The sequence below is a fragment of the Macrobrachium rosenbergii genome, chromosome 13 (assembly GCF_040412425.1).
Source record: "Macrobrachium rosenbergii isolate ZJJX-2024 chromosome 13, ASM4041242v1, whole genome shotgun sequence".
In the NCBI taxonomy this organism is placed as follows: Eukaryota; Metazoa; Arthropoda; class Malacostraca; order Decapoda; family Palaemonidae; genus Macrobrachium; species Macrobrachium rosenbergii.
In genome coordinates this window covers 39,483,913-39,501,756 of record NC_089753.1, presented here as the reverse complement: position 1 = coordinate 39,501,756, position 17,844 = coordinate 39,483,913, and the positions used below count along the sequence as shown (strand labels likewise).

Genomic DNA, 17,844 nt, shown 5'->3' with positions numbered 1-17,844 from the left:
GGGAACTCTTTTACCACACAATTAAAACCCGGAAGTCTCCACTCACTTCTTTGTTCACGATATTGTCGAGGAGACTAGTCTTTCAATATCACCACTAGCTTTTGCATTTATAAAGGCGACAAGATAACAAGCATTGAATTTTATACGGGATGGAGAGAGAGAGAGAGAGAGAGAGAGAGAGAGAGAGAGAGAGAGAGAAATTTAGTAGCAGGAGAAAATGAAGGAGCGAGAGATAGAGATAGATAGAGAGAGAAAAAGTAATTTAGTAGAAGAAAATGAAAGACAGAGAGAGAGAGAAAAAAAAATTTAGTACTATAGGCAGAAGGAACAGCAAGAGAAATAGAGTGAAGTATTAGCAGATCAGGAGAAGAAATAGAAAAAAGGAAAGAAAGAGGCAAAGAATGAAAAAGAAGAAATGACAGAGAGAGAGAGAGAGAGAGAGAGAGAGAGAGAGAGAGAGAGAGAGAGAGAGAGAGAGAGAGAGAGTCCTCCAGTAGTTCATGTGATGATTATTGGGTATGTACCGTTTTTACTTTAAAAGTTATCTGTCAAATTATCTATCTATTCCTCTCCATCTCTTAACAGCAATAATAGTAATCATCTCGAATAGATGAAACTAGATTTAAGAGCCTTGATAAAGCCCTGTGACGATAAAGCGCTCAAGTTCGAAAATAACATTAATTATCTCAAAGATATCGAATAAGTCGGCGAACTTTGGAGTATAAAAATTCGTTTTAATAATCTTCAGGAAACGATGCAAAGAACTTAATAACGAGACTTCAGAAATCCCAGAGATGTTATTTCATTTCCTAATAACGTTGCCAACCCACTGAACTGCTTAATAACGAAGAGAGTCGGGAAAGATATATAGCGTGTAGATGTGGATACTCCCAGACACCCATGTGTGTGTGTGTGTATACATACATACATACATACATATATATATATATATATATATATATATATATATATATATATATATATATATATATATATATATATATATATATATATATATACATATGATCATCTTCCTCTTCAACCTCATAATGATCAGATATACTTCCAGGCACTTCACTTCTTATCAGTACATTCATGAACATGGTCTTTCATCTGCCAACACATAATCTAGCAGACTATTTTCCATACATTTTCTTAATCTAAAGTGTACTCATGGTACCATGAATTTCCAACAATCAGCCCCTTTCCACACACTTTTCCAGAAGACTCTCCATTTAAATAAGCTCCAGGAACTCCATACCTACAAACGTTGTCATCTCTTCCTCTGTTAAGATAGAAGAAAGTTGAAGTTAGAGAAGAAGAGGTGAAATAGTGGCAGTAGGTATAGCAAATAAGGAGTTGGGGGGTAGGAGCTAATAAGGAGTGAGAGTTAAAGTGGGAATATATGAGAGGATTGTTGAGCCAACTCTCTTTTATGGAAGTGAGGTATGATTCTGAATGCGAATAAGGAAAACAATATAAGGTGATGAGATGAATATTGTGAAATGAAAACACTTGAGAGGGTTACAAATGTAGATACGTAGAAGTGGTAACAGCATAGGTACAAGGACAAATCAGAGTATTTTCAGATGATTTGGTCACATGGGAAGAACAGCAAGGGTTAGAGTAGTAATTAAAGAGAACAGAGGCTAGAAAGCGCTTCAACGATGAATTGAAGGAGGTTTTCGAAAGAGGGGGCCTTTATATTCAAGAAGCTATAGAGTACAGGCAAGATAAGACAGAAATGGTGCAGTGTCTGTAGAGTGGTTTGACGCAATGTAAATTAGCCGTTTATGGAAGAGTATGGGACAGTAATGTCGTGCAGGTTTTCTACACGAGTTGAATTCCCAATGCAGAATTTAAAGTAAGATTCTGGCAGTAACAGTACTGTTATTTCTTTTGTGGAAACCATTGTGTGAACAGGGAGGAGTGAGGCTAGTAACCTCATCCCTTGTGCCTATCCTAATCCAAAATGATGGGGGTTAATATCAGCTGGAAATAAGTATTATTGATGCATGCAAAACATTTATTTCCCACTCACCTTTTTTCATATAATCTTGCGAATGTTGTAGCTATCTGAAAACCCCAGTTCTGTGGGAGAAAATAAAAATGCCGTTAGCATGGTAACGTGACACAGCATCTCTTGAAAAGTCTGTAGCAAGTCAACCAATTCAAAATAACTTGTATATGATTATTTTTATGAAATATGATACACTGCGTATATGTTGTTTTATTCAAAAGCCACCAGAAATTCGCTCGTCAATATAATTTGCAAATCAAGTAAGCTGATTTCAGCATTCACAATTTACAACAAATCTTATGGATTTATATCCGGGATGTAGGTCTTTCTACATCAGAAAGATTGTATGAATAAAACTGTAAGAGAAAAGACGATTTGTCCATGTACCTAAAGGATTCAGTTATCTACCTTTGTTAATCGAACCAGTAACACGAACTTGGAAGGTGGGCATTAGAAGCCAGATATAATTGGTAAGGCTAACTTTAGACCTTTTATTTAAAATAAATCATTCAGCAGTAAACGCCCCCCCCCCCGGCGACCATTTCCACAATTAAGATAGATCAGTCACCTTCTTTACATCACAGGATTAGCAAGCCACTTGCGGTTTATAATCCCTCTCTGTCAATAATAAGAAAATTCGAGTGGGTCTTGTTTGTCCTCTCCCGGGTAACAGTAGGGAGACATGACACAGCCAACCACCCCCTGCAAACCGGTCTGTCCGCCCCGAGTGGGGGCGAGGCAGATAGGGAATGGGAGGGTAAGGAAGGCATCCACCCTCCTTCTGCAAACCTGTTTATCCGCCCCTTGTGGGGACGGGGTAGGTAGGGGATCGGGAGGGTATGGGAGACAGCAGCGCCGGGTTCCAGCGCGCCTAGCGCTCGCCAACAAGCTCGTAGTTATATCTTTATTTATTGCTCGTGTCTATCACACTAATACGAAATCATTCAACCAATGTCGCGTGAGTAAAGGGGATATGACGGCAATACTGCTGTTGTGTGTGTAGCAATTTATCTTTATTGAAAGCCTTACGTGAATAATGCATGATGGGAGATTCTGATGAAGAGCAAGAGTCTGGGAAAACAGAAGGAATATCAAAATGAAAAATATAAACGCAATATGAACTAGGATTAAGAGTTGAAAAATCAAGAAAATACATCAGGTGTTGTCAGATGAAATTAAAATGTGAAAATAAAAGAGAAATCTTTTGAAAACGCGATGCGAATGTTATAATAAAAACAGTGTCGGAAACTGACGAAGGAAAAATGAGAATATGACAGAAAATATTCTCCAGAAATAATTTTAAAAATATGATTTCAAAATAGTTCTGGAAACTAATTACAAAATGTCAATTACAAAAACGTTTAATGCTAAAACCGTTCTTCGAAAAAAAAAGTTTATGTAGAAATATCTGGAACAAAAGCCAGTACCAAGAGAATAAAAGGCATTTGGGGAAAGAGCCGCAAAACAAAAGTAGAGAGAATCAAAACAAAATTTCGAGAAAAGGGAAGTATGTCGAAAACTTGCAAGAGAAAGAAACAAGTAAAAAATGTGCCGAAGTTTCTTCGGCGCAATCGAGTTTTTTATACAGCGCATAATCAATGCCACCGAAAATAGATCTATCTTTCGATGGTCTCGGTATATGCTGTATGAGCCGCGGTCCATGAAACTTTAACCATGGCCCGGTGGTGGCCTGTCCTATATCGTTGCCAGACGCACAATTATGGCTAACTTTAACATTAAATAAAATGAAAACTACTTAGGCTAGAGGGCTGCAATTTGGTATGTTTGATGACTGGAGGGTGGATGATCAACATTCCGATTTGCAGCCCTCTAGCCTCAGTAATTTTTAGGATCTGAGCGCGGAGAGAAAAAGTGCCGGCGGACAGACAAATAGCCATCTCAGAAGTTTTCTTTTACAGAAAACTAAAAAACACGTCTTGGGCAAAGCGAATTTGCAAATTAAAAAAAAAACTTGAGAAAAAATAGTCCTATTGTGCGTATATTGAAACGAAAGTTAGCATTCAAAAAAATAACCACACCTTGAATAAGGCGACTTTGTAAAAAAAAAAAAAAAAAGTCTTCGAAAAAAACGAATCTTATCACGTGATTATTGCAACGAAAGTTAGTAATTCGACAGAATTAAAAAAAGAAAACACGTCTTGCCCGGAGTCACTTTGCAAAAGTTACTTCGGACTTTGAAACGGAGTTATTAATAATTAGAATTTAAGAAAACACGCCTTTGTTAAAGAGAGTATCTTGAAAAGGAAGAAATCTTATTATGTGATTATTTAAACGAAAAGTATTAACAAGATAGAAAAAAACACGAGTTGCAAAACGCGACTTTGCAAAAGAAAGTCTTTGAAAAGAACAAACCTTTATCAAGTGATTATTGGAAAGGAAGTTAGTAATAAGATAGATTTCAAAAAAAGAAAGCATCTGAAAAGAGCTGTTCCTATTATGAGTTTATTGATAAGATAGAAAAAAAACACGGCTTGCAAAATACAATTTTATAAAATAAAGTCCTTGAAAAGAACTGAAACGAAAATTATTGATAAGATATAAAAAAAACACGTCTTGGGTAAAAAAAAAAAAACACGTCTTGGGTAATGCGATTTTGCAAAAGAAAATTCTTTGGAAAGAACTGAAACGAAAATTAATGAAAAGATATCCAAAAAAACACCTCTTGGATGATGTGATTTTGCAAAAGAAAATTCCTTAAAAGAACTGAAACGAAAATGATAAGATATCAAAAAACACGTCTTGGAAAATGCGATTGTAGAAAATAAAGTCTTTGAAAAGAACTGAAACGAAAATTATTGATAAGATATAAAAAAAAACACATCTTGGAAAGCGTGATTTTGCAAAAGAGAATTCTTTGAAAAAAACTGAAACGAAAATTATTGACGAGATACAAAAAAAAAAAAAACTTCTTGGAAAATATGATTTTGCAAAATATAGCGTAATCTTTGGAAAGACCTGAAACGGAAGTTATTGGTATGAATATAAGAAAAAAGTCTTGGAAAATGCGATTCTACAAAATAAAGTCTTTGGAAAGAATTGAAACGAAAATTATGGATAAGATATACAAAAAAACACGTCTTGAAAAATGCGATTTTGCAAAATAAAGTCTTTGGAAAGAACTGAAACGAAAATTATTGATAAGACATAAAAAAAACACGTCTTGGAAAATGCGATTTTGCAAAATAGTCTTTGGAAAGAACTGCAACGAAAATTATGGATACGATATAAAAAAAAAAAAATAACACGTCTTGGAAAATGCGATTTTGCAAAAAGAAAGTCTTTGAAAAGAACAAATATCGACCCTACAAAGACGGAAAATCGTTGCAATGTATAAAAAAAAAAAAAAACAGGAATTTCCGACTACTTAAAGAACGTCGTGCACTTAAAAAACAAAAGAGAAAAAAAAAACAAGATTGGGGAAGAGGAAACGACGTTGGTCGCGATGGAAGCTGCGTGAGCGGAAGAAGAAGAAGAAGAAAAAAAAAAAGAAATGGGTTGGCAAAGGAAGTAGGAGAATAACAGGAAGACGAAATCAATTGGAAGAAGAAATAAGAAAATAACGGAACTGGAAATTAGCTTGAGGAGGAAGACAGGAAATAATAAATTCGAGAGAATAAGAAGAGGAACAGGAAAACAAGAAAGAGAGAAAAGCGGAGTTGCTGAGGGGAAAAAATAGAAGAAAATACTGGATATTAAATCAAGAACACCACGTGACGCCATTTATAATCTTTGGGACGTGAGGAGGATCAAGGATTGTCCAAAGGCTAAAGCTCTAAGAGAGATTGAAAACCTTTGAGGGATTTATTCGTAGTTAGAAATATCCTTGACATTCATCATATAATATAAATATATACATATAAATACATGTATTCTCTTTTCCGACTTAGAACTGACACAGGTTCATTTTAGTTTTCTGCACTTTATTCCGTCCGCACTTTTTTTCTGTCCGCACTTTTTTTTGTCCGCCCTCAGATCTTAAAAAACTACAGGGGTTAGAGGGCTGCAAATTGGTATGTTGATCATCCACCCTCCAATCATCAAATATACCAAATTGCAGCCCTCTAGCCTCACTAGTTTTTATTTTATTTAAGGTTAAAGTTAGCCATAATCGTGCTTCTGGCAACTTTATAGGATATGCCACCACAGGCCTGTGGTTAAAATTTCATGAGCCGCGGCTCATACAGCATTATACCGAGACCACCGAAAGATAGATCTATATTCGGTGTCCTTGATTATACGCTGTAGCGGCTGTACAGAAAACTGGATTGCATTTTTTACTTGTTCCTATCGTGAATCTAATATTATCACGATTACCCAACGCTCAAAGAATCATTTAACTGTATATTTTCTTGCGTGAATCATTATTCATACGCAGTCTTATTATTCATTCCGTTTGAAGTGTAAAACACTTCAATTCATCGTAGATTGAAATGCGCTTTTTACTGAACGGAATACTTGATGTAGGAATCATTTTCACTTTGATATCACAAGTCAGGTAGGCTACTTCCTTCGCTGAATTCATTTTGTGTTTGAAATTAATTCTAGAGTTCTGAATGTAACATGCTCAAAAATATTTATTTCCGTTGAATTGCAGGTGTCTCAATTGTTAAATAATAACAGAAAGTTGTCAAAATCCCTTCACTTAGAGAATTATCATTTTATCAGAACAGCAGGAAGATGTGTTGTATAATTTGATTAGACAGTATTACCAGTTATTGGCAAACAGCCTCCCCATATAAGCTGAGTTGCAGAGCTCACAAGTTCCTGTAAAGACAGCAACTTGATTGCGTAAGGTGATTTTAAAATATTCTCCATTATAAAGCTGGCAACTTGTTCGTGGGAATGAACATGTGCTTTGGGAAACTTGGGAAGAGTACAATTCCTTCTGGTAGAGACTTCAAAACTTGTCATTACTTACGAAAAATGATCTGGCTTAAATGAAATAAAATCGTAATCAGTTAATTTAAGATCACAATTCCTTCTGGCAGAGATTTCAAAACTTGTCATTACTTACGAAAAATCATCTGGCTTAAATGAAATAAAATCGTAATCAGTTATTTTAAGATCTTAAAGGAAGTTGCTAGCCCAAACGCCCCCCCCCCTTTTTTTTTTACACCAGCATATCTTGGTATACCCATATACACATCTGGGTGAAGTTGTAAAAGAGAGATTCCGGGAGCGAACTCGGTTCCAGCAATTGTGAGGTTGACGCTGTACTACTGAGGGTGCAGAGAACAAAACAATCATTGTGGCTCCATAACAGATGCTGTGCTGTTGGCAGTTCGGAAATATGTATTTCATAATGCAATATAAAGCTTTCGAGAGACAAATAGGGCCAGACAGACAGACAAACAAACAGCAAAGGAAAAAATGACAAATCAAGAAGAGCAGATATATCATAATTAAAAAAAAATAATAATAAAAGAAGTTGGAGTCGGGGTTAGCACTCATGATAAGTAGAAATAAAAAACTTGACACCAATGCTACGTGTAAAATAAAATTTAGACCTCTGAATTATTGAATTACTGAAAAATGTCTATTTCGGTTGAATTACAGAACTCTCAGTTGCTGAGAAAAACGGCAAGTTTTCTAAATCACTTGACTTAGAGAATTCACATTAATCAAAGCGATGGCGATATATGAAGTATTATTAGTCAAACTAGAAAATAGTGATACTATTCTAGTATCAAAATGTGGAGGTATACTCTCTCTCTCTCTCTCTCTCTCTCTCTCTGAGTTTAACTAGAAAATAGTGACACTATTCTAGTGGCAAAATAAGAAAGTACTCTCTCTCTCTCTCTCTCTCTCTCTCTCTCTCTCTCTCTCTCTCTGAGTCGAACTAGAAAAAAGAAGAGTGATACTATTCTAGTAGCAAAATAAGAAAGTTTTCTCTCTCTCTCTCTCTCTCTCTCTCTCTCTCTCTCTCTCTCTGGGTCGAACTAGAAAATAGTGATACTATTCTAGCATTAAGATGAGGAAGTGCTCTCTCTCTCTCTCTCTCTCTCTCTCTCTCTCTCTCTCTCTCTCTCTCTCTCTCTCTCCCCGAGTCGAACTAGAAAAGAGCGATACTATTCTAGCATTAAAATGAGGAAGTGCTCTCTCTCTCTCTCTCTCTCTCTCTCTCTCTCTCTCTCTCTCTCTCTCTCTCTCTCTCTCCCCCGAGTCGAACTAGAAAAGAGCGATGCTATTCTAGCATTAAAATGAGGAAGTGCTCTCTCTCTCTCTCTCTCTCTCTCTCTCTCTCTCTCTCTCTCTCTCTCTCTCTCTCTCTCTCTCTCATTCCCACGGCCTCCCGTAACAGATATCTCTTCTCGACGCCGAGACAATTCATCAATATGCAAAGGGACCAAGATGCTCGCGCCATTCCTCTTTCAAGTCATTTTAACTCCTTTGCATATAAATGTTGGTTATTTTCTCCGTAATGGGATTCACACGGGTCCCATAATAGCCGGATGATTGTGCAATTCGTTTAGCTACTTTTTCGGACAGTGCGCAGGCGCACACGTCTCCTGTGTAGATGTCATGGAATTAAAGGCTGTAGCTTTTGAGGTGGTACTCTTCCTCGGCTGGTATTTTGGGGCGAGGGTGCTAGGCCTAAGGCTTTTCCCACACCGGCTGCGGCACACTTTACTATACTCACCACCACGTACGTCAATACTGCTCCGGTTAACATAGGCACAAGGCACATTATGATTCAGCTTGCACGATCGACAAGTCATTCCCAGAAACACCAAAGATGGTTCACTCCCGTAGTGTCGTGATATTAGCCGATCGGTGTGCCATCTAGTGTGAAGATTTGGAACTCCCATGTACACATCATGCTGGCTCGAATATTTACCTTGTTTCTTAACTCTGAAGTATTTTGAGTCGGATATATATATATATATATATATATATATATATATATATATATATATATATATATATATATATATATATATAACATGCTTATAAAAAAATAACCCCCAGAAAGATTGCAATATTGTATACAAAGTTCTTTGTAAGGATTGTGATTTATTTTACTTAGGTCAAACCATTAAAGAATTAAATACCAGATTAAAACAACACAAATATTCAGTAAGAACAGGCCAGACTAACAATGCTCTATTCTTGCATCTAAGTGAAAAGTCCCACAGAATAAATTGGACGCAAAGCAATGCAACATTACGAAGTAACGAAACTATTTCCAGGAACTCGTTGGAATCTGTTATGATTCAGCTGTTGTTGTTTTAGATTTAGCTGGCCTTGTGCCAGCGCGGGCTCTTGCTCCTACAGCAGCCCGCAAAGATTCAGCTAACATGGGAGAGAAATCATAATGTAAGCCCAGGATTATTTTCTTTTGTCCCTCTAATAAAAACATATGTTCCAGAAAGATTTGAAAGAAAATAAAGATGATTTCCAATAGGTAGATTTCGATGCTAATCCGTTGACCGTTCTGTGACCTCCCAACCTATTTGTATTCCCTGACGACTTATACCCACCATACATATACGCCCTTGTCTCTCTATATCTTTAGTTGCTGTTGCCATGTCTTGGTAACAAGACGGAAGTACTTAGGATCTCCACTGTTTTACTTTCCTTCGTGGCTGAAACTTGATTCGTATAATCATCACGTTTTTACCTTCTCGTGATTTGAAATCAAACGTGATGAGGGCCACGTATTCGTTTGCTATCCTGTATCCTGATGACCTATGTAACTTCCCTCTCCAAGTCCTCGAACCGTGCTTACTCCTCCTCAAGAATTCACCTCAAGTTTCGTAACCAGTGCCAAGAAGAACAAGTTCTCCCAATATATATATATATATATATATATATATATATATATATATATATGTGTGTGTGTGTGTGTGTGTGTGTGTGTGTGTGTGTGTGTATGTGTTTGTGCGCATGAGAGTGTTTGTATGTTTATGTATATTTTACGCTATCGGACTGCCGGTCTTTCATTCATTATTTAATAATATTAAAGACCTCATTTTATTATTATTATTAATATAAATCAACCACCGTCATGCTTATCATGCTAGTTATCATTAATAATTTGTGTAGGAAAAAACTTAATTTAAAATTAATTTAATTTAATTTAAAGTTTCACCTTCGCAACCTTGCGGCAAACAGCGTTACCTGGACAACCATGTCTTATGACTGACCTGATTTCTACCAACAGGTACTTGACGAGTTCTTGGACGAGCCTTGAAGAAATTGGACCAGACCCCTTTTCAATTTCCCCGGTAAGTGATTCTCTCAGAACATTCAACATAAAGTTGTATTAAACATCCAAGATCCTAATGTATTGAGGTAGGTCAGTCATCTCTCATTTTTGAAGGCGCACTTTTCTTAATGTTCTTTGTGGCGTCCCTTCGGCAACTAGCTGCGACCCCTTTCATTCCTTTCACTGTTCATGCTCTCTATCTTCCATCTTGCTATCCACCTTCTCCTAACTGCGATGTCTTCCTCCTGTTACTTCTTTCAAACCTTTCTACTCTCAATTTCCCTTTCAGCGCTGAATGACCTCTTAGGTCCCAGTGCTAGGCCATTGGCCTAAATTCTTTATGCCATTCCATTCTGATGACCGTTTGTTTTGTGATGCCAGTTATCCTATGTCAGTATACCAAGGAGTTTTCTTGCCTTTGTCATGTCTTGGTTTGTTCGGGTCTGGGCTAGGTAAGGGCTTCTTCATGAGGAAGGCAAGATGTAAAATTTTCCCCCATTATTATTATTATTATTATTATTTTTATTATTATTATTATTATTATTATTATTATTATTATTATTATTATTATTATTATTATTATTATTAACTGGACATAAGTTCAAGCGATGATGGAGTGCATTATTACCACAATATAATTTTCCTTGTATTTTAATAATTTACATTTTTATCCGTTTATTTATTTATTAATTTATTATTTCTTTCAACAGTAAGACCTCCTTTTTCTGTATTTCCCTTTACCTACTCTTACCTTTTTTTTTTAATGAACACCATATTCTTTGGAATCTTGAATTACAAGTCAATGGCCCCTGTGGGCTTGTTCCAAAGGAACAGGGTTCATGTTCTGATGATTATTATTATTATTATTATTATTATTATTATTATTATTATTATTATTATTATTATTATTATTATTATGGTCACTAAAATGGTGAAAAATCCAGAGCGGTGTAGATGTAAATATATATTTCTAAAATATATATTTACATCTGCACCTCTGTGGATTTATTATTATTATTATTATTGTTATTATTATTATTATTATTATTATTATTATTATTATTATTATTATTATTATTATTATTATAGTCACTAAAATGGTGAAGAAATCGAGAGTGGTGTAGATGCAAATATATATTTCCAAAATATATATTTACATCTATACCACTGTGGATTTCTTCACTATTATTATTATTATTATTATTATTATTATTATTATTATTATTATTATTATTATTATTATTATTAATTAATTAAACGAAACATATTCATATACCACCTAAAGACACCATTTAATTACAAAGCGAACTTCTTCACAAGAGAATTGTCTTCCTCAGTAAAGTTAAGTATATCTTAGTTTAACCAGACCATTGAGCTGATTAACAGCTCTCCTAGGGCTGGCCCGAAGGATTAGATTTATTTTACGTGGCTAAGAACCAATTGGTTACCTAGCAACGGGACCTACAGCTTATTGTGGAATCCGATCCGAACCACATTATAGCGAGAAATGAATTTCGAGAAAAGAATTTCTATCACCAGAAACAAATTTCTCTTGTTCTTCACTGGCCGGTCGGAGATTCGAACTCGCGACCATCAGAGTGGTAGCTGAGAACGGAACCCGCTCATCCAGCGAAGAACTAATCCTCAGTAAAGTAAATCAGAGATTGAAGTAAACAGCCAATACAATAAAGATGAATTAACCAGTAGATGAAAAAAATGCATAAAAAACAGAAACTACATACTTCAGGCATATCTTGCAGAGTTGAGAATTTCAACTTGATGACTTTGCACATCAGCAATTTTAATCAACATCCAATGCCCAAGGGAGGTTTGGGTATTATGTATTATTTATTTGCTGAGGATGGAATCATATTTGTAAGTCACTTTAATACGTGGATAGGGCATCGACATTTAAAGGTACGTAATTTTATACCTACAAGTTTTTCTTTAATCGGTCTAATAGTGTTGTTGATAATATTCTACGCTTTAAGGTACTGTTTTAATAAATTTGTTTGCTCTGTTTACGATAATAATAATAATAATAATAATAATATTAGTGGTAGTAATAATAATAACTAATAAAAATAATAATAATAATAATAATAATAATTATTATTATTATTATTATTATTATTATTATTATTATTGCTGATATCAACTATAGAGGCTGTTGCAGTAACACCACCGATATTACTATAAGTAACACGAACATCGAAGGCAAAATAACGGCACAGCTTAACGAACGTTATCCAGACGGGCGCGCAACATATGCAACGCGAATCAATCATTGCCCCCCAAAAAATAACACTTCTTATGCAAAAGAGAGACTTGACCGACGCTCGGTAGCCCCCCCCCGCCGCCAATTGTGTACTCCTCCTCCTCCTCCTCCTCCCGTTCTCTGCTGCTTTCCACCTGACAGGCGAACGGCGAAGGATTCCAAAACCGGGATCCTGAAAGCAGCAGCCAGCCAGCCAGTCCGTTCTTCCAGCATCTGGCTAGCTGTCTCTGTTCTGCTGGAAGAGCCGTTACCACAGTGGCCTCCTTTCCCAGTACGAGGTTGTTTGGGGTGCTCATTTTTTTTGTTATAAATAGTTTTTTAGGAGTTTTTTTTTCTCTCTGCGTGTGAATTTATAGTTATATGATTTCGCGAAGGTAGGAAGAAATTATGAAGGTATGAATTTTACCATGGTTTGAATTTATGAAGGTGTGAAATTATAAAGTTGTGGATTTATGAATGCATGAATTTATAAAGTTATGAATTCACGAAGGTATGAATTTATGAAGGTGTGAATTTGCGGAGGTTTTCAATTTATGATATTATAAATTTACGAAAGTATAAATTTATGAAGGTATGAATTTATGAATGCATGAATTTATAAAGGTATAAATTCACGAAGGTATGAATTTATGAATGCATGAATTTATAAAGGTATGAATTCACTAAGGTATGAATTTATGAAGGTGTGAATTTGCGAAGGTTTTGAATTTATAATATTATAAATTTACGAAAGTATGAATTTATGAAGGTATAAATTTATGAATGCATGAATTTATAAAAGTATAAATTCACGAAGGTATGAATTTACGAAAGTGAAGTTATGAAGGTATGAACTTATGAAATATGAATTCGCGAAGGTATGAGTTTATGACGGTTTAAATTTACGAAGGATGAATTTATGAATGCATGAATTTATACATGAATAAATTCACGAAAGTATGAATTTATGAATGTATGAATTAACGAAGGTACGAATTTACGAAGGCATACGATGATTTTGCTGATCTCTTAGGTATTCCCGTCCTCTCTCTCTCTCTCTCTCTCTCTCTCTCTCTCTCTCTCTCTCTCTCTCTGAAAAATAACAGTCGGTTCAGATAAAAATAAGGAATTTTTTAACCAAATTCACTAGGAAAACGACAAAGTAAAAAAAAATCACGAAGATCGTCGAACTGTTATTCAAAGGAACGGGGGACTTCTCTCTTTATTTAATATCCTTTTTCCTTTTATTTCCCATTCCTTTACCCTTTTCTTCGTTTTCTACTTCTCTTACTTCCGAATAGAAGTGTCGAATATTCGCTGAGACTGGTAACATCTCCCTAGCAGCCATATTGAAGCTTTTATTCTCGTCTCTTATATTTCCGGGAAGTTTGTCAAATCTACCTCGGGAAAACCATCATCTAACATTTTACATACACATTTGATAATATTATTCCAAAGGATACTGTTCTGGGCACAAGTCTGCTTTCTGTTATCTGGTACAATTCTGTAATCTGGTATTATTTAGTTTCGTCTGTGCTGCAGTCTATGTTTTTATTCCTGTAAAGGATGTCTGCATTGACGTTGCTAAGATGACAATTGTACTTTTACAGAAATATTTGACATTCTGTGACTAAGAATAAATTTGCTGTCGTCAGAAATCACAGCTAGTGATAATTTAGTGGCACAAATTTTTATTGTTTTCCAAAAGCACTTGGGATTGTTTTATTATAAACAGATTCACATACGTAAATACACATATATATATACGCATACATTATATATATATATATATATATATATATATATATATATATATATATATATATATATATATACTCATGTGTGTGTGTATGTATGTGACTTTGTTTATGATAAAACAATCTCAAGTGCTTTTGGGAAAAAATTAAAATTTTGTGCCACTAAATTATATATATATATATATATATATATATATATATATATATATATATATATATATAATATATATATATATATATATATATATATATGTATGTATATATTGGCACAAGAATGTTTGACCATGTCAGCCACCTTTGGGAGAGTGGTGTAGTGCTCGGCCCTCGGTAGCCAAGTTCCGTACATCGTCCCTGATTCACCACACAATAGCCCACCATCAGTAAATGGGTACCAGCGTTTGCTGGTATCAAAGAAAAGGACTCGGGCTAGCAACCTCATCCCAAAAGACTTGTTGAGAAACAAGACGGTTGTAATACCCTGCAGGGCCTATACTTTCCAGAAGAGGAAGAGGCTTTAGTGATAGCACATTTTGGTGTCTCCTTTCCATCTACAATAAAGTCATCTGCACTCACCATTTCCCTTATATCAACATATTCTCCGTTTCTAAGAGAGTATCCACTCTGAGTGTGAAATGTCGCAGACAGATGTCGGCAACCTGCCGCATACGTATCACAGATGTGTTGACAGCAAGTCCACAACTGTAAGTGGAGAACGATTTTTTGGCCAGTGCTGGATAATCGTATGAAGTACTGGGTCGGACTACCAATAAGTCGGTGACGTATTCAACCTGTTTGCAATGTGTGTGCCGTAAGTTGCCGACATGTTTTTGACAATTTAAAATACAGTGTAGATGCACCCTTGGGAAAAGAGGATATGTTGTTTGAATGGAAACAGAGAGTGCAGGAAAGTTTATTGTAGATGGAAGGACCCTTAAATTGCTCCTACATCAGCAAGAAGGCCTCTGGTACTTCCAAGACTCTCTTATTGCTAAGACCCTCTAAACTTCCGAGATAGCTACAGGTATTCATACCCTCCACTGCCCTTGGGCACGTCCTGACTTTCCTGACTCATTTTTTACAGTTTCGTTCGGGAATAATTCCCATTGCTTGCTGTCATTCTGATTGGTTCGAAGCAGTCAGGAAGCTGCTGTTTTTGAGGATTCCTCACGACATTGATGAGAGAATAGAAGTGGATTTTTTTTCACTAAGGTCAATGCAAAATCTTACTTTTCCAGCACCACAATGTTAATTAAGGTATCAACCAGTGCCTGACTGACTGTATTGGAAATAAATAACATTCAAGAATGCCTGGAACAGGTTACTCAGTGAATAACACCAGGAACAGACAGAAATCCTCAGAATTTCAAAAACCTAGAGATGAAATCGGCATTCCGGAACACTTTCCCGTTTGCAAATTCCTGAGATGTATGCTAGTATTGCACCAGCCCCGGTTTTTTTGGCCACTTCCCTAGGTTAGGTTAGGTTAGGTTGGTTAGGTTAGGTTGGGTTAGTTTAGGTTGGGTTAGGTTAGGTGAGATTAGTTTTACCACTGAAATTTTGGTGCGGGAAACATAATGAGAGTATTTTCAAGAAAATTCTAAGGTTGGTTTTTAAGTTGGTTAGGTTAGGTTGGGTTAGGTTAGGTGGGATTGGAATTCAGGAGGAATTTGGGTGCGGGAAACATAATGAGATTATTTTCAAGAAAATTCTAAGGTTGGTTTTTAAGACATGGCGTCCCGCTTCTTTCAGGGAAAGATCCCGGCACTCGGTTACAGCTGTGCAAAACGCTGCCCGCTCAGTCAGGCGCAGCTGAAGAAGATGAACCAAACGGAAAAGTGAACGGATCAGCAATGGCTAGCTTACCCTGAGGAAAATTGGCATTCGCCGGAAATCATTCGCGCAGCTGGGAGAATTTCCCTTAATGGTTTAATATCAAGTCCAACGGGAAGCTGCAGGCAACGGGAAATGAAATGAAAAATGAAGCGTCAGAGTTCAAGGCGGGGGAGGGGGTGTTGTGGGGGGGGGGAGGGGGGAATAGACGAAATAAAGAGAAACTGAGTACGACTGGAGCGGAATGATGATTGCTGTGATGTGGAAATGAAAGCGTTATGAAAAGTCAAATGGTGCTGACGTAAGTGAATTATTATTGTAAATATAGAGGGTAAATCAACACTATATGTGTGTATATATATATTATATATATGTATATATATGTATACATATATATACATACATATATATACATATATATATATAGTTAGTGTTGATTAACCCTCTATATTTACAATAATAATTCACTTATGTCAGCACTGTATTTGACTTTATATATATATATATATATATATATATATATATATATATATATATATATATATATATATATATATATATATATATATATATATATATATATATATATATATATATAATAAAGTAGATAAATGTATCCATATATATATAACTTCTATGTATCAAAACCTAAGGAATCGTAACCTTACCTTTCCAACATTGCAGCATTGATCTAAATACCCAAATAGAGAAGACAAAAATTAACAAAGGAATAACATGCATCACGATAAACCGAGTCTAGGTCTAAGCTAGTCTAAAGGGACCCATGAAATACAATCCACTGAAAGCAACTGTTGCTTGCTATCCATCTCTGCATGCAAATTCGAAAGTGAACAACGTTGCCCTAATACCCTAATATATTCTCCCTGCGGAATGTATGACCTAGAAACCCTCTCCCTTTGACGTCAAGTTTGTCTTGGTGAAAGCCCTCAAAGAATATTGTTAATAATGAATATATTTGACCTGAAAACCGTATGAAGTTTTTTCCAGAAGGTTTAAGGAGGTCAATAGATTTATATATAACCAAGTGGTTTATCGCTCGGAGAATCTTTACAATTTGTATTGAATTAAACTGTATATACATATGTCTGTGTTCGACTGTTTTGTATGTAGGTTTATATTCAAGTGTTAATCTTCTCGAGAGATGAAATGGTATCAGAGAAGACCAAGATAGCAATTTAGATCCTACATATTCCGTATTTATTGTTAGAACTCAGTATCAACACATAAGACCCTCATTCACATGCTCATATTCATATTCATATTCATGTTTCCAGTTGATTTATTTCTTTTTCTAAATGATTATACTACCTGGTCCGCTAGTATAGTGGTTAGTGTCGTGGCATGCCACTCAGATGTCGCGGGTTCGCATCTCCCCCAGGGCGATGAAGAATCCCTATCTTTGTATCATGATCAGTTACTGACACAGTGTGGGGTCTGCGGTGGGAGGTTGAAACTAAAAATCTTTGGAAGCTTGAATTTTAAGTCAGTGGCCTCTGTTCCATGTGAATAGGTTTCATCTTCTGATATAATAATTATGTAATTGTGAATGAGCGACTTGATGCTCCTCCTGTCACGCTTCTGAACATTATTATCTTACAGCTGACTATCTATTCTGCAGACCTACTTTTGTCTATGCATACATAGACCAACTCGGGCATCTTTAACCTTTTGCTTATCTCATTCCCTTGGCATTTTGAAGTCGTCTCAGTACTCTTGAATCCCAGTGTAG

The 17,844-nt window shown here is 35.8% G+C and overlaps 1 protein-coding gene across 1 annotated transcript in view; it reads right to left on the bottom strand.

Annotated features, from left to right (window-relative positions):
* The window catches only part of LOC136845219 (uncharacterized), a 190,208-nt gene that overhangs the window by 97,036 nt on the left and 75,328 nt on the right, over positions 1 to 17,844 (bottom strand). The window contains exon 2 of the mRNA XM_067115291.1: positions 2,042 to 2,091. The gene's annotated coding sequence lies outside the window, so the exon portion shown is untranslated. The remainder of the gene's footprint in view (positions 1 to 2,041; positions 2,092 to 17,844) is intronic.